Source organism: Schistocerca gregaria, chromosome 7 (assembly GCF_023897955.1).
Source record: "Schistocerca gregaria isolate iqSchGreg1 chromosome 7, iqSchGreg1.2, whole genome shotgun sequence".
NCBI lineage: Eukaryota > Metazoa > Arthropoda > Insecta > Orthoptera > Acrididae > Schistocerca > Schistocerca gregaria.
In genome coordinates this window covers 109,042,489-109,066,325 of record NC_064926.1, presented here as the reverse complement: position 1 = coordinate 109,066,325, position 23,837 = coordinate 109,042,489, and the positions used below count along the sequence as shown (strand labels likewise).

General features: G+C 50.6%; 13 non-coding genes across 13 annotated transcripts; all 13 read left to right on the top strand.

Moving 5' to 3' along the window:
* Positions 1-441: 441 nt before the first annotated feature.
* Positions 442-525, top strand: Trnal-uaa (transfer RNA leucine (anticodon UAA)). The gene has a single exon. It is a non-coding gene; the product is annotated as a tRNA-Leu (tRNA).
* A 1,754-nt stretch (positions 526-2,279) lies between these two features.
* Positions 2,280-2,363, top strand: Trnal-uaa (transfer RNA leucine (anticodon UAA)). The gene has a single exon. It is a non-coding gene; the product is annotated as a tRNA-Leu (tRNA).
* A 1,754-nt stretch (positions 2,364-4,117) lies between these two features.
* Positions 4,118-4,201, top strand: Trnal-uaa (transfer RNA leucine (anticodon UAA)). Its single transcript has one exon. It is a non-coding gene; the product is annotated as a tRNA-Leu (tRNA).
* Positions 4,202-5,955: 1,754 nt separating this feature from the next.
* Trnal-uaa (transfer RNA leucine (anticodon UAA)) lies at positions 5,956-6,039 on the top strand. Its single transcript has one exon. It is a non-coding gene; the product is annotated as a tRNA-Leu (tRNA).
* A 1,766-nt stretch (positions 6,040-7,805) lies between these two features.
* On the top strand, positions 7,806-7,889 carry Trnal-uaa (transfer RNA leucine (anticodon UAA)). Its single transcript has one exon. It is a non-coding gene; the product is annotated as a tRNA-Leu (tRNA).
* Positions 7,890-9,655: 1,766 nt separating this feature from the next.
* Positions 9,656-9,739, top strand: Trnal-uaa (transfer RNA leucine (anticodon UAA)). Its single transcript has one exon. It is a non-coding gene; the product is annotated as a tRNA-Leu (tRNA).
* A 1,766-nt stretch (positions 9,740-11,505) lies between these two features.
* On the top strand, positions 11,506-11,589 carry Trnal-uaa (transfer RNA leucine (anticodon UAA)). Its single transcript has one exon. It is a non-coding gene; the product is annotated as a tRNA-Leu (tRNA).
* A 1,766-nt stretch (positions 11,590-13,355) lies between these two features.
* On the top strand, positions 13,356-13,439 carry Trnal-uaa (transfer RNA leucine (anticodon UAA)). Its single transcript has one exon. It is a non-coding gene; the product is annotated as a tRNA-Leu (tRNA).
* A 1,766-nt stretch (positions 13,440-15,205) lies between these two features.
* On the top strand, positions 15,206-15,289 carry Trnal-uaa (transfer RNA leucine (anticodon UAA)). The gene has a single exon. It is a non-coding gene; the product is annotated as a tRNA-Leu (tRNA).
* A 1,766-nt stretch (positions 15,290-17,055) lies between these two features.
* Positions 17,056-17,139, top strand: Trnal-uaa (transfer RNA leucine (anticodon UAA)). Its single transcript has one exon. It is a non-coding gene; the product is annotated as a tRNA-Leu (tRNA).
* A 1,766-nt stretch (positions 17,140-18,905) lies between these two features.
* Trnal-uaa (transfer RNA leucine (anticodon UAA)) lies at positions 18,906-18,989 on the top strand. The gene has a single exon. It is a non-coding gene; the product is annotated as a tRNA-Leu (tRNA).
* A 1,766-nt stretch (positions 18,990-20,755) lies between these two features.
* On the top strand, positions 20,756-20,839 carry Trnal-uaa (transfer RNA leucine (anticodon UAA)). Its single transcript has one exon. It is a non-coding gene; the product is annotated as a tRNA-Leu (tRNA).
* A 1,766-nt stretch (positions 20,840-22,605) lies between these two features.
* Positions 22,606-22,689, top strand: Trnal-uaa (transfer RNA leucine (anticodon UAA)). The gene has a single exon. It is a non-coding gene; the product is annotated as a tRNA-Leu (tRNA).
* The last annotated feature ends 1,148 nt before the right edge of the window (positions 22,690-23,837 follow it).

Genomic DNA, 23,837 nt, shown 5'->3' with positions numbered 1-23,837 from the left:
TTTCTAATATGCAGTACTCACTGACGATCCAAAGACGTTTCAGTACGTATGCGTCGGTACCGCCGGGGCAGTGCCTAAGTATTGTAAAGTGAAGGTCGACAGTTCCATCCTCACACGAAGTATTTCATTGGCTTCCCACGAGTACGTAATGCACAGCGTGGCTGTTGCTAGGAAACGGCCTTAGATGCCGTTTGCTAATATCTGCTTTCTTTTGCGTCAATGTGGAAATTATCCTATTACTAAATACAGTTGTGCTAGTTACAGTTCAAACTGGATACGACGGAAGAGCGCGGGATGCGTTTCCTACGCCACATCTGACATTGCGCCTTAAATATTGTAAGACTGACATAATTCCGTCCTACCGAAAAAAGAAACAGATTTCGCAGTCAGGTTCTTGAGATAATGCTAGAGACGGAAGTCACTGGGGCTGTTGTCTCACACGTCAGATTGGCCGAGCGGTCTAAGGCGCCAGATTTAAGCTCTGGTTCCCGAAAGGGAGCGTGGGTTCGAACCCCACATCTGACAATGCATTTTAATCATTCAGAAACTAACCTACTCCATTCATGTTGTAGAACAAGTAAATTACGCAGAAACACGCCATGGAGGTTTTGCTAGGGAAGACAGTGACAGCAGTGCTGGCGTCTCACGTCCCATAGGCTGAGCAGTCGAAAAGAAATAGCGGAACATACTTTTCCTGTGTCGAGTTTTACCTCTTCTCACGGACGTTTCCGTGGTCGTTGTGTTGTGGCTCTGGGCTCGAAGCGACAGGCGAAAATGAGTCAACAGTGACACGTAAGTGTTTCAATGAATGGCAGGGCCTTAATAAAGATAGATGAAACGGCGGTTGGGGTAGTGGAGTCCTGAAGCGGCCGTATTGCGCGGGCAATAAGCTCACCAAGTTAGAGTGTTATTATGCTAATAACGAGGGGGCTGTGGGTTCGATCCCACCAAGGGCTATTCCATTTTGTTTCCCTAAAAGGCAAATCCCAAGTGATCTGTACAAGGACTAAGGCGTCCGCCCGTCTGGCGACGTTCTCGCCAACTTGTATGCCACGCCAAAGACACGGGTCCATGCCCGATCACCGAAATTCGACAGCGTTGGGCGTGGTTAGTACTCAGGTGGGTGACCACCTAGGAAGTCCGCGAGCTATTGGTTTCTTCAGTTTTGCCTTTTTCCTTAGTTTTTGAGTCTGCTGCGCGGAAATCCTGCGGTCCAGCACGCTGACACCTCTCTTGCTTCTCGGTACGCACAGGGGCGAACCTGCGGCCACTGTCAAATGAAAGAGTCCGTTGTGTGTTTGTCGATTTGGCGTCTCCCAGTCGTTTCTAGCGCCAGTCCTCTACATATACGGCCATTTGCAAGCGTCAGCCGAGCAAAGTCGAGACAAGTCGACACATGAGGACACACGATGCTGTGAATCGTAATCCGCACTAGCCTTCGCGGAGCGAGACGAGGGGTGGAGGAAAACCATTCGTACCACAACTGTTCGGAAATTCGAAGATCAAGTAGCGTTGAACACACTCTCCTGAGTAAAGGAGACAACTTCCGTGTGGTGTCCGGGTTTCGAACCCGGATCAGCTACTTGGGAAGCAACCACGCTGACCGACACACCACCACTGCCTTCCGCTACAAGCTGTTTGCGCCGTGATGTGTCGCCTTCCCTCCTGGCGCCAGAGGACGAAGGCTATCTCGCTGTAGGCGCTCAACGCCGAGTGGAAGGCGAGCACATCTGAACCCGTTTTCCTGGTGCTGCTAGGGCGATATACTGTGACTAGGCGCAGAACTGACTTCCACTGAAGAAATCTGCCCTTTAATGCACATCAGGGCCAACACGAAATTTCTAATATGCAGTACTCACTGACGATCCAAAGACGTTTCAGTACGTATGCGTCGGTACCGCCGGGGCAGTGCCTAAGTATTGTAAAGTGAAGGTCGACAGTTCCATCCTCACACGAAGTATTTCATTGGCTTCCCACGAGTACGTAATGCACAGCGTGGCTGTTGCTAGGAAACGGCCTTAGATGCCGTTTGCTAATATCTGCTTTCTTTTGCGTCAATGTGGAAATTATCCTATTACTAAATACAGTTGTGCTAGTTACAGTTCAAACTGGATACGACGGAAGAGCGCGGGATGCGTTTCCTACGCCACATCTGACATTGCGCCTTAAATATTGTAAGACTGACATAATTCCGTCCTACCGAAAAAAGAAACAGATTTCGCAGTCAGGTTCTTGAGATAATGCTAGAGACGGAAGTCACTGGGGCTGTTGTCTCACACGTCAGATTGGCCGAGCGGTCTAAGGCGCCAGATTTAAGCTCTGGTTCCCGAAAGGGAGCGTGGGTTCGAACCCCACATCTGACAATGCATTTTAATCATTCAGAAACTAACCTACTCCATTCATGTTGTAGAACAAGTAAATTACGCAGAAACACGCCATGGAGGTTTTGCTAGGGAAGACAGTGACAGCAGTGCTGGCGTCTCACGTCCCATAGGCTGAGCAGTCGAAAAGAAATAGCGGAACATACTTTTCCTGTGTCGAGTTTTACCTCTTCTCACGGACGTTTCCGTGGTCGTTGTGTTGTGGCTCTGGGCTCGAAGCGACAGGCGAAAATGAGTCAACAGTGACACGTAAGTGTTTCAATGAATGGCAGGGCCTTAATAAAGATAGATGAAACGGCGGTTGGGGTAGTGGAGTCCTGAAGCGGCCGTATTGCGCGGGCAATAAGCTCACCAAGTTAGAGTGTTATTATGCTAATAACGAGGGGGCTGTGGGTTCGATCCCACCAAGGGCTATTCCATTTTGTTTCCCTAAAAGGCAAATCCCAAGTGATCTGTACAAGGACTAAGGCGTCCGCCCGTCTGGCGACGTTCTCGCCAACTTGTATGCCACGCCAAAGACACGGGTCCATGCCCGATCACCGAAATTCGACAGCGTTGGGCGTGGTTAGTACTCAGGTGGGTGACCACCTAGGAAGTCCGCGAGCTATTGGTTTCTTCAGTTTTGCCTTTTTCCTTAGTTTTTGAGTCTGCTGCGCGGAAATCCTGCGGTCCAGCACGCTGACACCTCTCTTGCTTCTCGGTACGCACAGGGGCGAACCTGCGGCCACTGTCAAATGAAAGAGTCCGTTGTGTGTTTGTCGATTTGGCGTCTCCCAGTCGTTTCTAGCGCCAGTCCTCTACATATACGGCCATTTGCAAGCGTCAGCCGAGCAAAGTCGAGACAAGTCGACACATGAGGACACACGATGCTGTGAATCGTAATCCGCACTAGCCTTCGCGGAGCGAGACGAGGGGTGGAGGAAAACCATTCGTACCACAACTGTTCGGAAATTCGAAGATCAAGTAGCGTTGAACACACTCTCCTGAGTAAAGGAGACAACTTCCGTGTGGTGTCCGGGTTTCGAACCCGGATCAGCTACTTGGGAAGCAACCACGCTGACCGACACACCACCACTGCCTTCCGCTACAAGCTGTTTGCGCCGTGATGTGTCGCCTTCCCTCCTGGCGCCAGAGGACGAAGGCTATCTCGCTGTAGGCGCTCAACGCCGAGTGGAAGGCGAGCACATCTGAACCCGTTTTCCTGGTGCTGCTAGGGCGATATACTGTGACTAGGCGCAGAACTGACTTCCACTGAAGAAATCTGCCCTTTAATGCACATCAGGGCCAACACGAAATTTCTAATATGCAGTACTCACTGACGATCCAAAGACGTTTCAGTACGTATGCGTCGGTACCGCCGGGGCAGTGCCTAAGTATTGTAAAGTGAAGGTCGACAGTTCCATCCTCACACGAAGTATTTCATTGGCTTCCCACGAGTACGTAATGCACAGCGTGGCTGTTGCTAGGAAACGGCCTTAGATGCCGTTTGCTAATATCTGCTTTCTTTTGCGTCAATGTGGAAATTATCCTATTACTAAATACAGTTGTGCTAGTTACAGTTCAAACTGGATACGACGGAAGAGCGCGGGATGCGTTTCCTACGCCACATCTGACATTGCGCCTTAAATATTGTAAGACTGACATAATTCCGTCCTACCGAAAAAAGAAACAGATTTCGCAGTCAGGTTCTTGAGATAATGCTAGAGACGGAAGTCACTGGGGCTGTTGTCTCACACGTCAGATTGGCCGAGCGGTCTAAGGCGCCAGATTTAAGCTCTGCTTCCCGAAAGGGAGCGTGGGTTCGAACCCCACATCTGACAATGCATTTTAATCATTCAGAAACTAACCTACTCCATTCATGTTGTAGAACAAGTAAATTACGCAGAAACACGCCATGGAGGTTTTGCTAGGGAAGACAGTGACAGCAGTGCTGGCGTCTCACGTCCCATAGGCTGAGCAGTCGAAAAGAAATAGCGGAACATACTTTTCCTGTGTCGAGTTTTACCTCTTCTCACGGACGTTTCCGTGGTCGTTGTGTTGTGGCTCTGGGCTCGAAGCGACAGGCGAAAATGAGTCAACAGTGACACGTAAGTGTTTCAATGAATGGCAGGGCCTTAATAAAGATAGATGAAACGGCGGTTGGGGTAGTGGAGTCCTGAAGCGGCCGTATTGCGCGGGCAATAAGCTCACCAAGTTAGAGTGTTATTATGCTAATAACGAGGGGGCTGTGGGTTCGATCCCACCAAGGGCTATTCCATTTTGTTTCCCTAAAAGGCAAATCCCAAGTGATCTGTACAAGGACTAAGGCGTCCGCCCGTCTGGCGACGTTCTCGCCAACTTGTATGCCACGCCAAAGACACGGGTCCATGCCCGATCACCGAAATTCGACAGCGTTGGGCGTGGTTAGTACTCAGGTGGGTGACCACCTAGGAAGTCCGCGAGCTATTGGTTTCTTCAGTTTTGCCTTTTTCCTTAGTTTTTGAGTCTGCTGCGCGGAAATCCTGCGGTCCAGCACGCTGACACCTCTCTTGCTTCTCGGTACGCACAGGGGCGAACCTGCGGCCACTGTCAAATGAAAGAGTCCGTTGTGTGTTTGTCGATTTGGCGTCTCCCAGTCGTTTCTAGCGCCAGTCCTCTACATATACGGCCATTTGCAAGCGTCAGCCGAGCAAAGTCGAGACAAGTCGACACATGAGGACACACGATGCTGTGAATCGTAATCCGCACTAGCCTTCGCGGAGCGAGACGAGGGGTGGAGGAAAACCATTCGTACCACAACTGTTCGGAAATTCGAAGATCAAGTAGCGTTGAACACACTCTCCTGAGTAAAGGAGACAACTTCCGTGTGGTGTCCGGGTTTCGAACCCGGATCAGCTACTTGGGAAGCAACCACGCTGACCGACACACCACCACTGCCTTCCGCTACAAGCTGTTTGCGCCGTGATGTGTCGCCTTCCCTCCTGGCGCCAGAGGACGAAGGCTATCTCGCTGTAGGCGCTCAACGCCGAGTGGAAGGCGAGCACATCTGAACCCGTTTTCCTGGTGCTGCTAGGGCGATATACTGTGACTAGGCGCAGAACTGACTTCCACTGAAGAAATCTGCCCTTTAATGCACATCAGGGCCAACACGAAATTTCTAATATGCAGTACTCACTGACGATCCAAAGACGTTTCAGTACGTATGCGTCGGTACCGCCGGGGCAGTGCCTAAGTATTGTAAAGTGAAGGTCGACAGTTCCATCCTCACACGAAGTATTTCATTGGCTTCCCACGAGTACGTAATGCACAGCGTGGCTGTTGCTAGGAAACGGCCTTAGATGCCGTTTGCTAATATCTGCTTTCTTTTGCGTCAATGTGGAAATTATCCTATTACTAAATACAGTTGTGCTAGTTACAGTTCAAACTGGATACGACGGAAGAGCGCGGGATGCGTTTCCTACGCCACATCTGACATTGCGCCTTAAATATTGTAAGACTGACATAATTCCGTCCTACCGAAAAAAGAAACAGATTTCGCAGTCAGGTTCTTGAGATAATGCTAGAGACGGAAGTCACTGGGGCTGTTGTCTCACACGTCAGATTGGCCGAGCGGTCTAAGGCGCCAGATTTAAGCTCTGCTTCCCGAAAGGGAGCGTGGGTTCGAACCCCACATCTGACAATGCATTTTAATCATTCAGAAACTAACCTACTCCATTCATGTTGTAGAACAAGTAAATTACGCAGAAACACGCCATGGAGGTTTTGCTAGGGAAGACAGTGACAGCAGTGCTGGCGTCTCACGTCCCATAGGCTGAGCAGTCGAAAAGAAATAGCGGAACATACTTTTCCTGTGTCGAGTTTTACCTCTTCTCACGGACGTTTCCACGGACGTTTCCGTGGTCGTTGTGTTGTGGCTCTGGGCTCGAAGCGACAGGCGAAAATGAGTCAACAGTGACACGTAAGTGTTTCAATGAATGGCAGGGCCTTAATAAAGATAGATGAAACGGCGGTTGGGGTAGTGGAGTCCTGAAGCGGCCGTATTGCGCGGGCAATAAGCTCACCAAGTTAGAGTGTTATTATGCTAATAACGAGGGGGCTGTGGGTTCGATCCCACCAAGGGCTATTCCATTTTGTTTCCCTAAAAGGCAAATCCCAAGTGATCTGTACAAGGACTAAGGCGTCCGCCCGTCTGGCGACGTTCTCGCCAACTTGTATGCCACGCCAAAGACACGGGTCCATGCCCGATCACCGAAATTCGACAGCGTTGGGCGTGGTTAGTACTCAGGTGGGTGACCACCTAGGAAGTCCGCGAGCTATTGGTTTCTTCAGTTTTGCCTTTTTCCTTAGTTTTTGAGTCTGCTGCGCGGAAATCCTGCGGTCCAGCACGCTGACACCTCTCTTGCTTCTCGGTACGCACAGGGGCGAACCTGCGGCCACTGTCAAATGAAAGAGTCCGTTGTGTGTTTGTCGATTTGGCGTCTCCCAGTCGTTTCTAGCGCCAGTCCTCTACATATACGGCCATTTGCAAGCGTCAGCCGAGCAAAGTCGAGACAAGTCGACACATGAGGACACACGATGCTGTGAATCGTAATCCGCACTAGCCTTCGCGGAGCGAGACGAGGGGTGGAGGAAAACCATTCGTACCACAACTGTTCGGAAATTCGAAGATCAAGTAGCGTTGAACACACTCTCCTGAGTAAAGGAGACAACTTCCGTGTGGTGTCCGGGTTTCGAACCCGGATCAGCTACTTGGGAAGCAACCACGCTGACCGACACACCACCACTGCCTTCCGCTACAAGCTGTTTGCGCCGTGATGTGTCGCCTTCCCTCCTGGCGCCAGAGGACGAAGGCTATCTCGCTGTAGGCGCTCAACGCCGAGTGGAAGGCGAGCACATCTGAACCCGTTTTCCTGGTGCTGCTAGGGCGATATACTGTGACTAGGCGCAGAACTGACTTCCACTGAAGAAATCTGCCCTTTAATGCACATCAGGGCCAACACGAAATTTCTAATATGCAGTACTCACTGACGATCCAAAGACGTTTCAGTACGTATGCGTCGGTACCGCCGGGGCAGTGCCTAAGTATTGTAAAGTGAAGGTCGACAGTTCCATCCTCACACGAAGTATTTCATTGGCTTCCCACGAGTACGTAATGCACAGCGTGGCTGTTGCTAGGAAACGGCCTTAGATGCCGTTTGCTAATATCTGCTTTCTTTTGCGTCAATGTGGAAATTATCCTATTACTAAATACAGTTGTGCTAGTTACAGTTCAAACTGGATACGACGGAAGAGCGCGGGATGCGCTTCCTACGCCACATCTGACATTGCGCCTTAAATATTGTAAGACTGACATAATTCCGTCCTACCGAAAAAAGAAACAGATTTCGCAGTCAGGTTCTTGAGATAATGCTAGAGACGGAAGTCACTGGGGCTGTTGTCTCACACGTCAGATTGGCCGAGTGGTCTAAGGCGCCAGATTTAAGCTCTGGTTCCCGAAAGGGAGCGTGGGTTCGAACCCCACATCTGACAATGCATTTTAATCATTCAGAAACTAACCTACTCCATTCATGTTGTAGAACAAGTAAATTACGCAGAAACACGCCATGGAGGTTTTGCTAGGGAAGACAGTGACAGCAGTGCTGGCGTCTCACGTCCCATAGGCTGAGCAGTCGAAAAGAAATAGCGGAACATACTTTTCCTGTGTCGAGTTTTACCTCTTCTCACGGACGTTTCCGTGGTCGTTGTGTTGTGGCTCTGGGCTCGAAGCGACAGGCGAAAATGAGTCAACAGTGACACGTAAGTGTTTCAATGAATGGCAGGGCCTTAATAAAGATAGATGAAACGGCGGTTGGGGTAGTGGAGTCCTGAAGCGGCCGTATTGCGCGGGCAATAAGCTCACCAAGTTAGAGTGTTATTATGCTAATAACGAGGGGGCTGTGGGTTCGATCCCACCAAGGGCTATTCCATTTTGTTTCCCTAAAAGGCAAATCCCAAGTGATCTGTACAAGGACTAAGGCGTCCGCCCGTCTGGCGACGTTCTCGCCAACTTGTATGCCACGCCAAAGACACGGGTCCATGCCCGATCACCGAAATTCGACAGCGTTGGGCGTGGTTAGTACTCAGGTGGGTGACCACCTAGGAAGTCCGCGAGCTATTGGTTTCTTCAGTTTTGCCTTTTTCCTTAGTTTTTGAGTCTGCTGCGCGGAAATCCTGCGGTCCAGCACGCTGACACCTCTCTTGCTTCTCGGTACGCACAGGGGCGAACCTGCGGCCACTGTCAAATGAAAGAGTCCGTTGTGTGTTTGTCGATTTGGCGTCTCCCAGTCGTTTCTAGCGCCAGTCCTCTACATATACGGCCATTTGCAAGCGTCAGCTTTCGCGTCAGCCGAGCAAAGTCGAGACAAGTCGACACATGAGGACACACGATGCTGTGAATCGTAATCCGCACTAGCCTTCGCGGAGCGAGACGAGGGGTGGAGGAAAACCATTCGTACCACAACTGTTCGGAAATTCGAAGATCAAGTAGCGTTGAACACACTCTCCTGAGTAAAGGAGACAACTTCCGTGTGGTGTCCGGGTTTCGAACCCGGATCAGCTACTTGGGAAGCAACCACGCTGACCGACACACCACCACTGCCTTCCGCTACAAGCTGTTTGCGCCGTGATGTGTCGCCTTCCCTCCTGGCGCCAGAGGACGAAGGCTATCTCGCTGTAGGCGCTCAACGCCGAGTGGAAGGCGAGCACATCTGAACCCGTTTTCCTGGTGCTGCTAGGGCGATATACTGTGACTAGGCGCAGAACTGACTTCCACTGAAGAAATCTGCCCTTTAATGCACATCAGGGCCAACACGAAATTTCTAATATGCAGTACTCACTGACGATCCAAAGACGTTTCAGTACGTATGCGTCGGTACCGCCGGGGCAGTGCCTAAGTATTGTAAAGTGAAGGTCGACAGTTCCATCCTCACACGAAGTATTTCATTGGCTTCCCACGAGTACGTAATGCACAGCGTGGCTGTTGCTAGGAAACGGCCTTAGATGCCGTTTGCTAATATCTGCTTTCTTTTGCGTCAATGTGGAAATTATCCTATTACTAAATACAGTTGTGCTAGTTACAGTTCAAACTGGATACGACGGAAGAGCGCGGGATGCGTTTCCTACGCCACATCTGACATTGCGCCTTAAATATTGTAAGACTGACATAATTCCGTCCTACCGAAAAAAGAAACAGATTTCGCAGTCAGGTTCTTGAGATAATGCTAGAGACGGAAGTCACTGGGCCTGTTGTCTCACACGTCAGATTGGCCGAGCGGTCTAAGGCGCCAGATTTAAGCTCTGCTTCCCGAAAGGGAGCGTGGGTTCGAACCCCACATCTGACAATGCATTTTAATCATTCAGAAACTAACCTACTCCATTCATGTTGTAGAACAAGTAAATTACGCAGAAACACGCCATGGAGGTTTTGCTAGGGAAGACAGTGACAGCAGTGCTGGCGTCTCACGTCCCATAGGCTGAGCAGTCGAAAAGAAATAGCGGAACATACTTTTCCTGTGTCGAGTTTTACCTCTTCTCACGGACGTTTCCGTGGTCGTTGTGTTGTGGCTCTGGGCTCGAAGCGACAGGCGAAAATGAGTCAACAGTGACACGTAAGTGTTTCAATGAATGGCAGGGCCTTAATAAAGATAGATGAAACGGCGGTTGGGGTAGTGGAGTCCTGAAGCGGCCGTATTGCGCGGGCAATAAGCTCACCAAGTTAGAGTGTTATTATGCTAATAACGAGGGGGCTGTGGGTTCGATCCCACCAAGGGCTATTCCATTTTGTTTCCCTAAAAGGCAAATCCCAAGTGATCTGTACAAGGACTAAGGCGTCCGCCCGTCTGGCGACGTTCTCGCCAACTTGTATGCCACGCCAAAGACACGGGTCCATGCCCGATCACCGAAATTCGACAGCGTTGGGCGTGGTTAGTACTCAGGTGGGTGACCACCTAGGAAGTCCGCGAGCTATTGGTTTCTTCAGTTTTGCCTTTTTCCTTAGTTTTTGAGTCTGCTGCGCGGAAATCCTGCGGTCCAGCACGCTGACACCTCTCTTGCTTCTCGGTACGCACAGGGGCGAACCTGCGGCCACTGTCAAATGAAAGAGTCCGTTGTGTGTTTGTCGATTTGGCGTCTCCCAGTCGTTTCTAGCGCCAGTCCTCTACATATACGGCCATTTGCAAGCGTCAGCTTTCGCGTCAGCCGAGCAAAGTCGAGACAAGTCGACACATGAGGACACACGATGCTGTGAATCGTAATCCGCACTAGCCTTCGCGGAGCGAGACGAGGGGTGGAGGAAAACCATTCGTACCACAACTGTTCGGAAATTCGAAGATCAAGTAGCGTTGAACACACTCTCCTGAGTAAAGGAGACAACTTCCGTGTGGTGTCCGGGTTTCGAACCCGGATCAGCTACTTGGGAAGCAACCACGCTGACCGACACACCACCACTGCCTTCCGCTACAAGCTGTTTGCGCCGTGATGTGTCGCCTTCCCTCCTGGCGCCAGAGGACGAAGGCTATCTCGCTGTAGGCGCTCAACGCCGAGTGGAAGGCGAGCACATCTGAACCCGTTTTCCTGGTGCTGCTAGGGCGATATACTGTGACTAGGCGCAGAACTGACTTCCACTGAAGAAATCTGCCCTTTAATGCACATCAGGGCCAACACGAAATTTCTAATATGCAGTACTCACTGACGATCCAAAGACGTTTCAGTACGTATGCGTCGGTACCGCCGGGGCAGTGCCTAAGTATTGTAAAGTGAAGGTCGACAGTTCCATCCTCACACGAAGTATTTCATTGGCTTCCCACGAGTACGTAATGCACAGCGTGGCTGTTGCTAGGAAACGGCCTTAGATGCCGTTTGCTAATATCTGCTTTCTTTTGCGTCAATGTGGAAATTATCCTATTACTAAATACAGTTGTGCTAGTTACAGTTCAAACTGGATACGGCGGAAGAGCGCGGGATGCGTTTCCTACGCCACATCTGACATTGCGCCTTAAATATTGTAAGACTGACATAATTCCGTCCTACCGAAAAAAGAAACAGATTTCGCAGTCAGGTTCTTGAGATAATGCTAGAGACGGAAGTCACTGGGGCTGTTGTCTCACACGTCAGATTGGCCGAGCGGTCTAAGGCGCCAGATTTAAGCTCTGGTTCCCGAAAGGGAGCGTGGGTTCGAACCCCACATCTGACAATGCATTTTAATCATTCAGAAACTAACCTACTCCATTCATGTTGTAGAACAAGTAAATTACGCAGAAACACGCCATGGAGGTATTGCTAGGGAAGACAGTGACAGCAGTGCTGGCGTCTCACGTCCCATAGGCTGAGCAGTCGAAAAGAAATAGCGGAACATACTTTTCCTGTGTCGAGTTTTACCTCTTCTCACGGACGTTTCCGTGGTCGTTGTGTTGTGGCTCTGGGCTCGAAGCGACAGGCGAAAATGAGTCAACAGTGACACGTAAGTGTTTCAATGAATGGCAGGGCCTTAATAAAGATAGATGAAACGGCGGTTGGGGTAGTGGAGTCCTGAAGCGGCCGTATTGCGCGGGCAATAAGCTCACCAAGTTAGAGTGTTATTATGCTAATAACGAGGGGGCTGTGGGTTCGATCCCACCAAGGGCTATTCCATTTTGTTTCCCTAAAAGGCAAATCCCAAGTGATCTGTACAAGGACTAAGGCGTCCGCCCGTCTGGCGACGTTCTCGCCAACTTGTATGCCACGCCAAAGACACGGGTCCATGCCCGATCACCGAAATTCGACAGCGTTGGGCGTGGTTAGTACTCAGGTGGGTGACCACCTAGGAAGTCCGCGAGCTATTGGTTTCTTCAGTTTTGCCTTTTTCCTTAGTTTTTGAGTCTGCTGCGCGGAAATCCTGCGGTCCAGCACGCTGACACCTCTCTTGCTTCTCGGTACGCACAGGGGCGAACCTGCGGCCACTGTCAAATGAAAGAGTCCGTTGTGTGTTTGTCGATTTGGCGTCTCCCAGTCGTTTCTAGCGCCAGTCCTCTACATATACGGCCATTTGCAAGCGTCAGCTTTCGCGTCAGCCGAGCAAAGTCGAGACAAGTCGACACATGAGGACACACGATGCTGTGAATCGTAATCCGCACTAGCCTTCGCGGAGCGAGACGAGGGGTGGAGGAAAACCATTCGTACCACAACTGTTCGGAAATTCGAAGATCAAGTAGCGTTGAACACACTCTCCTGAGTAAAGGAGACAACTTCCGTGTGGTGTCCGGGTTTCGAACCCGGATCAGCTACTTGGGAAGCAACCACGCTGACCGACACACCACCACTGCCTTCCGCTACAAGCTGTTTGCGCCGTGATGTGTCGCCTTCCCTCCTGGCGCCAGAGGACGAAGGCTATCTCGCTGTAGGCGCTCAACGCCGAGTGGAAGGCGAGCACATCTGAACCCGTTTTCCTGGTGCTGCTAGGGCGATATACTGTGACTAGGCGCAGAACTGACTTCCACTGAAGAAATCTGCCCTTTAATGCACATCAGGGCCAACACGAAATTTCTAATATGCAGTACTCACTGACGATCCAAAGACGTTTCAGTACGTATGCGTCGGTACCGCCGGGGCAGTGCCTAAGTATTGTAAAGTGAAGGTCGACAGTTCCATCCTCACACGAAGTATTTCATTGGCTTCCCACGAGTACGTAATGCACAGCGTGGCTGTTGCTAGGAAACGGCCTTAGATGCCGTTTGCTAATATCTGCTTTCTTTTGCGTCAATGTGGAAATTATCCTATTACTAAATACAGTTGTGCTAGTTACAGTTCAAACTGGATACGGCGGAAGAGCGCGGGATGCGTTTCCTACGCCACATCTGACATTGCGCCTTAAATATTGTAAGACTGACATAATTCCGTCCTACCGAAAAAAGAAACAGATTTCGCAGTCAGGTTCTTGAGATAATGCTAGAGACGGAAGTCACTGGGGCTGTTGTCTCACACGTCAGATTGGCCGAGCGGTCTAAGGCGCCAGATTTAAGCTCTGGTTCCCGAAAGGGAGCGTGGGTTCGAACCCCACATCTGACAATGCATTTTAATCATTCAGAAACTAACCTACTCCATTCATGTTGTAGAACAAGTAAATTACGCAGAAACACGCCATGGAGGTATTGCTAGGGAAGACAGTGACAGCAGTGCTGGCGTCTCACGTCCCATAGGCTGAGCAGTCGAAAAGAAATAGCGGAACATACTTTTCCTGTGTCGAGTTTTACCTCTTCTCACGGACGTTTCCGTGGTCGTTGTGTTGTGGCTCTGGGCTCGAAGCGACAGGCGAAAATGAGTCAACAGTGACACGTAAGTGTTTCAATGAATGGCAGGGCCTTAATAAAGATAGATGAAACGGCGGTTGGGGTAGTGGAGTCCTGAAGCGGCCGTATTGCGCGGGCAATAAGCTCACCAAGTTAGAGTGTTATTATGCTAATAACGAGGGGGCTGTGGGTTCGATCCCACCAAGGGCTATTCCATTTTGTTTCCCTAAAAGGCAAATCCCAAGTGATCTGTACAAGGACTAAGGCGTCCGCCCGTCTGGCGACGTTCTCGCCAACTTGTATGCCACGCCAAAGACACGGGTCCATGCCCGATCACCGAAATTCGACAGCGTTGGGCGTGGTTAGTACTCAGGTGGGTGACCACCTAGGAAGTCCGCGAGCTATTGGTTTCTTCAGTTTTGCCTTTTTCCTTAGTTTTTGAGTCTGCTGCGCGGAAATCCTGCGGTCCAGCACGCTGACACCTCTCTTGCTTCTCGGTACGCACAGGGGCGAACCTGCGGCCACTGTCAAATGAAAGAGTCCGTTGTGTGTTTGTCGATTTGGCGTCTCCCAGTCGTTTCTAGCGCCAGTCCTCTACATATACGGCCATTTGCAAGCGTCAGCTTTCGCGTCAGCCGAGCAAAGTCGAGACAAGTCGACACATGAGGACACACGATGCTGTGAATCGTAATCCGCACTAGCCTTCGCGGAGCGAGACGAGGGGTGGAGGAAAACCATTCGTACCACAACTGTTCGGAAATTCGAAGATCAAGTAGCGTTGAACACACTCTCCTGAGTAAAGGAGACAACTTCCGTGTGGTGTCCGGGTTTCGAACCCGGATCAGCTACTTGGGAAGCAACCACGCTGACCGACACACCACCACTGCCTTCCGCTACAAGCTGTTTGCGCCGTGATGTGTCGCCTTCCCTCCTGGCGCCAGAGGACGAAGGCTATCTCGCTGTAGGCGCTCAACGCCGAGTGGAAGGCGAGCACATCTGAACCCGTTTTCCTGGTGCTGCTAGGGCGATATACTGTGACTAGGCGCAGAACTGACTTCCACTGAAGAAATCTGCCCTTTAATGCACATCAGGGCCAACACGAAATTTCTAATATGCAGTACTCACTGACGATCCAAAGACGTTTCAGTACGTATGCGTCGGTACCGCCGGGGCAGTGCCTAAGTATTGTAAAGTGAAGGTCGACAGTTCCATCCTCACACGAAGTATTTCATTGGCTTCCCACGAGTACGTAATGCACAGCGTGGCTGTTGCTAGGAAACGGCCTTAGATGCCGTTTGCTAATATCTGCTTTCTTTTGCGTCAATGTGGAAATTATCCTATTACTAAATACAGTTGTGCTAGTTACAGTTCAAACTGGATACGGCGGAAGAGCGCGGGATGCGTTTCCTACGCCACATCTGACATTGCGCCTTAAATATTGTAAGACTGACATAATTCCGTCCTACCGAAAAAAGAAACAGATTTCGCAGTCAGGTTCTTGAGATAATGCTAGAGACGGAAGTCACTGGGGCTGTTGTCTCACACGTCAGATTGGCCGAGCGGTCTAAGGCGCCAGATTTAAGCTCTGGTTCCCGAAAGGGAGCGTGGGTTCGAACCCCACATCTGACAATGCATTTTAATCATTCAGAAACTAACCTACTCCATTCATGTTGTAGAACAAGTAAATTACGCAGAAACACGCCATGGAGGTATTGCTAGGGAAGACAGTGACAGCAGTGCTGGCGTCTCACGTCCCATAGGCTGAGCAGTCGAAAAGAAATAGCGGAACATACTTTTCCTGTGTCGAGTTTTACCTCTTCTCACGGACGTTTCCGTGGTCGTTGTGTTGTGGCTCTGGGCTCGAAGCGACAGGCGAAAATGAGTCAACAGTGACACGTAAGTGTTTCAATGAATGGCAGGGCCTTAATAAAGATAGATGAAACGGCGGTTGGGGTAGTGGAGTCCTGAAGCGGCCGTATTGCGCGGGCAATAAGCTCACCAAGTTAGAGTGTTATTATGCTAATAACGAGGGGGCTGTGGGTTCGATCCCACCAAGGGCTATTCCATTTTGTTTCCCTAAAAGGCAAATCCCAAGTGATCTGTACAAGGACTAAGGCGTCCGCCCGTCTGGCGACGTTCTCGCCAACTTGTATGCCACGCCAAAGACACGGGTCCATGCCCGATCACCGAAATTCGACAGCGTTGGGCGTGGTTAGTACTCAGGTGGGTGACCACCTAGGAAGTCCGCGAGCTATTGGTTTCTTCAGTTTTGCCTTTTTCCTTAGTTTTTGAGTCTGCTGCGCGGAAATCCTGCGGTCCAGCACGCTGACACCTCTCTTGCTTCTCGGTACGCACAGGGGCGAACCTGCGGCCACTGTCAAATGAAAGAGTCCGTTGTGTGTTTGTCGATTTGGCGTCTCCCAGTCGTTTCTAGCGCCAGTCCTCTACATATACGGCCATTTGCAAGCGTCAGCTTTCGCGTCAGCCGAGCAAAGTCGAGACAAGTCGACACATGAGGACACACGATGCTGTGAATCGTAATCCGCACTAGCCTTCGCGGAGCGAGACGAGGGGTGGAGGAAAACCATTCGTACCACAACTGTTCGGAAATTCGAAGATCAAGTAGCGTTGAACACACTCTCCTGAGTAAAGGAGACAACTTCCGTGTGGTGTCCGGGTTTCGAACCCGGATCAGCTACTTGGGAAGCAACCACGCTGACCGACACACCACCACTGCCTTCCGCTACAAGCTGTTTGCGCCGTGATGTGTCGCCTTCCCTCCTGGCGCCAGAGGACGAAGGCTATCTCGCTGTAGGCGCTCAACGCCGAGTGGAAGGCGAGCACATCTGAACCCGTTTTCCTGGTGCTGCTAGGGCGATATACTGTGACTAGGCGCAGAACTGACTTCCACTGAAGAAATCTGCCCTTTAATGCACATCAGGGCCAACACGAAATTTCTAATATGCAGTACTCACTGACGATCCAAAGACGTTTCAGTACGTATGCGTCGGTACCGCCGGGGCAGTGCCTAAGTATTGTAAAGTGAAGGTCGACAGTTCCATCCTCACACGAAGTATTTCATTGGCTTCCCACGAGTACGTAATGCACAGCGTGGCTGTTGCTAGGAAACGGCCTTAGATGCCGTTTGCTAATATCTGCTTTCTTTTGCGTCAATGTGGAAATTATCCTATTACTAAATACAGTTGTGCTAGTTACAGTTCAAACTGGATACGGCGGAAGAGCGCGGGATGCGTTTCCTACGCCACATCTGACATTGCGCCTTAAATATTGTAAGACTGACATAATTCCGTCCTACCGAAAAAAGAAACAGATTTCGCAGTCAGGTTCTTGAGATAATGCTAGAGACGGAAGTCACTGGGGCTGTTGTCTCACACGTCAGATTGGCCGAGCGGTCTAAGGCGCCAGATTTAAGCTCTGGTTCCCGAAAGGGAGCGTGGGTTCGAACCCCACATCTGACAATGCATTTTAATCATTCAGAAACTAACCTACTCCATTCATGTTGTAGAACAAGTAAATTACGCAGAAACACGCCATGGAGGTATTGCTAGGGAAGACAGTGACAGCAGTGCTGGCGTCTCACGTCCCATAGGCTGAGCAGTCGAAAAGAAATAGCGGAACATACTTTTCCTGTGTCGAGTTTTACCTCTTCTCACGGACGTTTCCGTGGTCGTTGTGTTGTGGCTCTGGGCTCGAAGCGACAGGCGAAAATGAGTCAACAGTGACACGTAAGTGTTTCAATGAATGGCAGGGCCTTAATAAAGATAGATGAAACGGCGGTTGGGGTAGTGGAGTCCTGAAGCGGCCGTATTGCGCGGGCAATAAGCTCACCAAGTTAGAGTGTTATTATGCTAATAACGAGGGGGCTGTGGGTTCGATCCCACCAAGGGCTATTCCATTTTGTTTCCCTAAAAGGCAAATCCCAAGTGATCTGTACAAGGACTAAGGCGTCCGCCCGTCTGGCGACGTTCTCGCCAACTTGTATGCCACGCCAAAGACACGGGTCCATGCCCGATCACCGAAATTCGACAGCGTTGGGCGTGGTTAGTACTCAGGTGGGTGACCACCTAGGAAGTCCGCGAGCTATTGGTTTCTTCAGTTTTGCCTTTTTCCTTAGTTTTTGAGTCTGCTGCGCGGAAATCCTGCGGTCCAGCACGCTGACACCTCTCTTGCTTCTCGGTACGCACAGGGGCGAACCTGCGGCCACTGTCAAATGAAAGAGTCCGTTGTGTGTTTGTCGATTTGGCGTCTCCCAGTCGTTTCTAGCGCCAGTCCTCTACATATACGGCCATTTGCAAGCGTCAGCTTTCGCGTCAGCCGAGCAAAGTCGAGACAAGTCGACACATGAGGACACACGATGCTGTGAATCGTAATCCGCACTAGCCTTCGCGGAGCGAGACGAGGGGTGGAGGAAAACCATTCGTACCACAACTGTTCGGAAATTCGAAGATCAAGTAGCGTTGAACACACTCTCCTGAGTAAAGGAGACAACTTCCGTGTGGTGTCCGGGTTTCGAACCCGGATCAGCTACTTGGGAAGCAACCACGCTGACCGACACACCACCACTGCCTTCCGCTACAAGCTGTTTGCGCCGTGATGTGTCGCCTTCCCTCCTGGCGCCAGAGGACGAAGGCTATCTCGCTGTAGGCGCTCAACGCCGAGTGGAAGGCGAGCACATCTGAACCCGTTTTCCTGGTGCTGCTAGGGCGATATACTGTGACTAGGCGCAGAACTGACTTCCACTGAAGAAATCTGCCCTTTAATGCACATCAGGGCCAACACGAAATTTCTAATATGCAGTACTCACTGACGATCCAAAGACGTTTCAGTACGTATGCGTCGGTACCGCCGGGGCAGTGCCTAAGTATTGTAAAGTGAAGGTCGACAGTTCCATCCTCACACGAAGTATTTCATTGGCTTCCCACGAGTACGTAATGCACAGCGTGGCTGTTGCTAGGAAACGGCCTTAGATGCCGTTTGCTAATATCTGCTTTCTTTTGCGTCAATGTGGAAATTATCCTATTACTAAATACAGTTGTGCTAGTTACAGTTCAAACTGGATACGGCGGAAGAGCGCGGGATGCGTTTCCTACGCCACATCTGACATTGCGCCTTAAATATTGTAAGACTGACATAATTCCGTCCTACCGAAAAAAGAAACAGATTTCGCAGTCAGGTTCTTGAGATAATGCTAGAGACGGAAGTCACTGGGGCTGTTGTCTCACACGTCAGATTGGCCGAGCGGTCTAAGGCGCCAGATTTAAGCTCTGGTTCCCGAAAGGGAGCGTGGGTTCGAACCCCACATCTGACAATGCATTTTAATCATTCAGAAACTAACCTACTCCATTCATGTTGTAGAACAAGTAAATTACGCAGAAACACGCCATGGAGGTATTGCTAGGGAAGACAGTGACAGCAGTGCTGGCGTCTCACGTCCCATAGGCTGAGCAGTCGAAAAGAAATAGCGGAACATACTTTTCCTGTGTCGAGTTTTACCTCTTCTCACGGACGTTTCCGTGGTCGTTGTGTTGTGGCTCTGGGCTCGAAGCGACAGGCGAAAATGAGTCAACAGTGACACGTAAGTGTTTCAATGAATGGCAGGGCCGTAATAAAGATAGATGAAACGGCGGTTGGGGTAGTGGAGTCCTGAAGCGGCCGTATTGCGCGGGCAATAAGCTCACCAAGTTAGAGTGTTATTATGCTAATAACGAGGGGGCTGTGGGTTCGATCCCACCAAGGGCTATTCCATTTTGTTTCCCTAAAAGGCAAATCCCAAGTGATCTGTACAAGGACTAAGGCGTCCGCCCGTCTGGCGACGTTCTCGCCAACTTGTATGCCACGCCAAAGACACGGGTCCATGCCCGATCACCGAAATTCGACAGCGTTGGGCGTGGTTAGTACTCAGGTGGGTGACCACCTAGGAAGTCCGCGAGCTATTGGTTTCTTCAGTTTTGCCTTTTTCCTTAGTTTTTGAGTCTGCTGCGCGGAAATCCTGCGGTCCAGCACGCTGACACCTCTCTTGCTTCTCGGTACGCACAGGGGCGAACCTGCGGCCACTGTCAAATGAAAGAGTCCGTTGTGTGTTTGTCGATTTGGCGTCTCCCAGTCGTTTCTAGCGCCAGTCCTCTACATATACGGCCATTTGCAAGCGTCAGCTTTCGCGTCAGCCGAGCAAAGTCGAGACAAGTCGACACATGAGGACACACGATGCTGTGAATCGTAATCCGCACTAGCCTTCGCGGAGCGAGACGAGGGGTGGAGGAAAACCATTCGTACCACAACTGTTCGGAAATTCGAAGATCAAGTAGCGTTGAACACACTCTCCTGAGTAAAGGAGACAACTTCCGTGTGGTGTCCGGGTTTCGAACCCGGATCAGCTACTTGGGAAGCAACCACGCTGACCGACACACCACCACTGCCTTCCGCTACAAGCTGTTTGCGCCGTGATGTGTCGCCTTCCCTCCTGGCGCCAGAGGACGAAGGCTATCTCGCTGTAGGCGCTCAACGCCGAGTGGAAGGCGAGCACATCTGAACCCGTTTTCCTGGTGCTGCTAGGGCGATATACTGTGACTAGGCGCAGAACTGACTTCCACTGAAGAAATCTGCCCTTTAATGCACATCAGGGCCAACACGAAATTTCTAATATGCAGTACTCACTGACGATCCAAAGACGTTTCAGTACGTATGCGTCGGTACCGCCGGGGCAGTGCCTAAGTATTGTAAAGTGAAGGTCGACAGTTCCATCCTCACACGAAGTATTTCATTGGCTTCCCACGAGTACGTAATGCACAGCGTGGCTGTTGCTAGGAAACGGCCTTAGATGCCGTTTGCTAATATCTGCTTTCTTTTGCGTCAATGTGGAAATTATCCTATTACTAAATACAGTTGTGCTAGTTACAGTTCAAACTGGATACGACGGAAGAGCGCGGGATGCGTTTCCTACGCCACATCTGACATTGCGCCTTAAATATTGTAAGACTGACATAATTCCGTCCTACCGAAAAAAGAAACAGATTTCGCAGTCAGGTTCTTGAGATAATGCTAGAGACGGAAGTCACTGGGGCTGTTGTCTCACACGTCAGATTGGCCGAGCGGTCTAGGGCGCCAGATTTAAGCTCTGGTTCCCGAAAGGGAGCGTGGGTTCGAACCCCACATCTGACAATGCATTTTAATCATTCAGAAACTAACCTACTCCATTCATGTTGTAGAACAAGTAAATTACGCAGAAACACGCCATGGAGGTTTTGCTAGGGAAGACAGTGACAGCAGTGCTGGCGTCTCACGTCCCATAGGCTGAGCAGTCGAAAAGAAATAGCGGAACATACTTTTCCTGTGTCGAGTTTTACCTCTTCTCACGGACGTTTCCGTGGTCGTTGTGTTGTGGCTCTGGGCTCGAAGCGACAGGCGAAAATGAGTCAACAGTGACACGTAAGTGTTTCAATGAATGGCAGGGCCTTAATAAAGATAGATGAAACGGCGGTTGGGGTAGTGGAGTCCTGAAGCGGCCGTATTGCGCGGGCAATAAGCTCACCAAGTTAGAGTGTTATTATGCTAATAACGAGGGGGCTGTGGGTTCGATCCCACCAAGGGCTATTCCATTTTGTTTCCCTAAAAGGCAAATCCCAAGTGATCTGTACAAGGACTAAGGCGTCCGCCCGTCTGGCGACGTTCTCGCCAACTTGTATGCCACGCCAAAGACACGGGTCCATGCCCGATCACCGAAATTCGACAGCGTTGGGCGTGGTTAGTACTCAGGTGGGTGACCACCTAGGAAGTCCGCGAGCTATTGGTTTCTTCAGTTTTGCCTTTTTCCTTAGTTTTTGAGTCTGCTGCGCGGAAATCCTGCGGTCCAGCACGCTGACACCTCTCTTGCTTCTCGGTACGCACAGGGGCGAACCTGCGGCCACTGTCAAATGAAAGAGTCCGTTGTGTGTTTGTCGATTTGGCGTCTCCCAGTCGTTTCTAGCGCCAGTCCTCTACATATACGGCCATTTGCAAGCGTCAGCTTCCGCGTCAGCCGAGCAAAGTCGAGACAAGTCGACACATGAGGACACACGATGCTGTGAATCGTAATCCGCACTAGCCTTCGCGGAGCGAGACGAGGGGTGGAGGAAAACCATTCGTACCACAACTGTTCGGAAATTCGAAGATCAAGTAGCGTTGAACACACTCTCCTGAGTAAAGGAGACAACTTCCGTGTGGTGTCCGGGTTTCGAACCCGGATCAGCTACTTGGGAAGCAACCACGCTGACCGACACACCACCACTGCCTTCCGCTACAAGCTGTTTGCGCCGTGATGTGTCGCCTTCCCTCCTGGCGCCAGAGGACGAAGGCTATCTCGCTGTAGGCGCTCAACGCCGAGTGGAAGGCGAGCACATCTGAACCCGTTTTCCTGGTGCTGCTAGGGCGATATACTGTGACTAGGCGCAGAACTGACTTCCACTGAAGAAATCTGCCCTTTAATGCACATCAGGGCCAACACGAAATTTCTAATATGCAGTACTCACTGACGATCCAAAGACGTTTCAGTACGTATGCGTCGGTACCGCCGGGGCAGTGCCTAAGTATTGTAAAGTGAAGGTCGACAGTTCCATCCTCACACGAAGTATTTCATTGGCTTCCCACGAGTACGTAATGCACAGCGTGGCTGTTGCTAGGAAACGGCCTTAGATGCCGTTTGCTAATATCTGCTTTCTTTTGCGTCAATGTGGAAATTATCCTATTACTAAATACAGTTGTGCTAGTTACAGTTCAAACTGGATACGGCGGAAGAGCGCGGGATGCGTTTCCTACGCCACATCTGACATTGCGCCTTAAATATTGTAAGACTGACATAATTCCGTCCTACCGAAAAAAGAAACAGATTTCGCAGTCAGGTTCTTGAGATAATGCTAGAGACGGAAGTCACTGGGGCTGTTGTCTCACACGTCAGATTGGCCGAGCGGTCTAAGGCGCCAGATTTAAGCTCTGGTTCCCGAAAGGGAGCGTGGGTTCGAACCCCACATCTGACAATGCATTTTAATCATTCAGAAACTAACCTACTCCATTCATGTTGTAGAACAAGTAAATTACGCAGAAACACGCCATGGAGGTATTGCTAGGGAAGACAGTGACAGCAGTGCTGGCGTCTCACGTCCCATAGGCTGAGCAGTCGAAAAGAAATAGCGGAACATACTTTTCCTGTGTCGAGTTTTACCTCTTCTCACGGACGTTTCCGTGGTCGTTGTGTTGTGGCTCTGGGCTCGAAGCGACAGGCGAAAATGAGTCAACAGTGACACGTAAGTGTTTCAATGAATGGCAGGGCCTTAATAAAGATAGATGAAACGGCGGTTGGGGTAGTGGAGTCCTGAAGCGGCCGTATTGCGCGGGCAATAAGCTCACCAAGTTAGAGTGTTATTATGCTAATAACGAGGGGGCTGTGGGTTCGATCCCACCAAGGGCTATTCCATTTTGTTTCCCTAAAAGGCAAATCCCAAGTGATCTGTACAAGGACTAAGGCGTCCGCCCGTCTGGCGACGTTCTCGCCAACTTGTATGCCACGCCAAAGACACGGGTCCATGCCCGATCACCGAAATTCGACAGCGTTGGGCGTGGTTAGTACTCAGGTGGGTGACCACCTAGGAAGTCCGCGAGCTATTGGTTTCTTCAGTTTTGCCTTTTTCCTTAGTTTTTGAGTCTGCTGCGCGGAAATCCTGCGGTCCAGCACGCTGACACCTCTCTTGCTTCTCGGTACGCACAGGGGCGAACCTGCGGCCACTGTCAAATGAAAGAGTCCGTTGTGTGTTTGTCGATTTGGCGTCTCCCAGTCGTTTCTAGCGCCAGTCCTCTACATATACGGCCATTTGCAAGCGTCAGCTTTCGCGTCAGCCGAGCAAAGTCGAGACAAGTCGACACATGAGGACACACGATGCTGTGAATCGTAATCCGCACTAGCCTTCGCGGAGCGAGACGAGGGGTGGAGGAAAACCATTCGTACCACAACTGTTCGGAAATTCGAAGATCAAGTAGCGTTGAACACACTCTCCTGAGTAAAGGAGACAACTTCCGTGTGGTGTCCGGGTTTCGAACCCGGATCAGCTACTTGGGAAGCAACCACGCTGACCGACACACCACCACTGCCTTCCGCTACAAGCTGTTTGCGCCGTGATGTGTCGCCTTC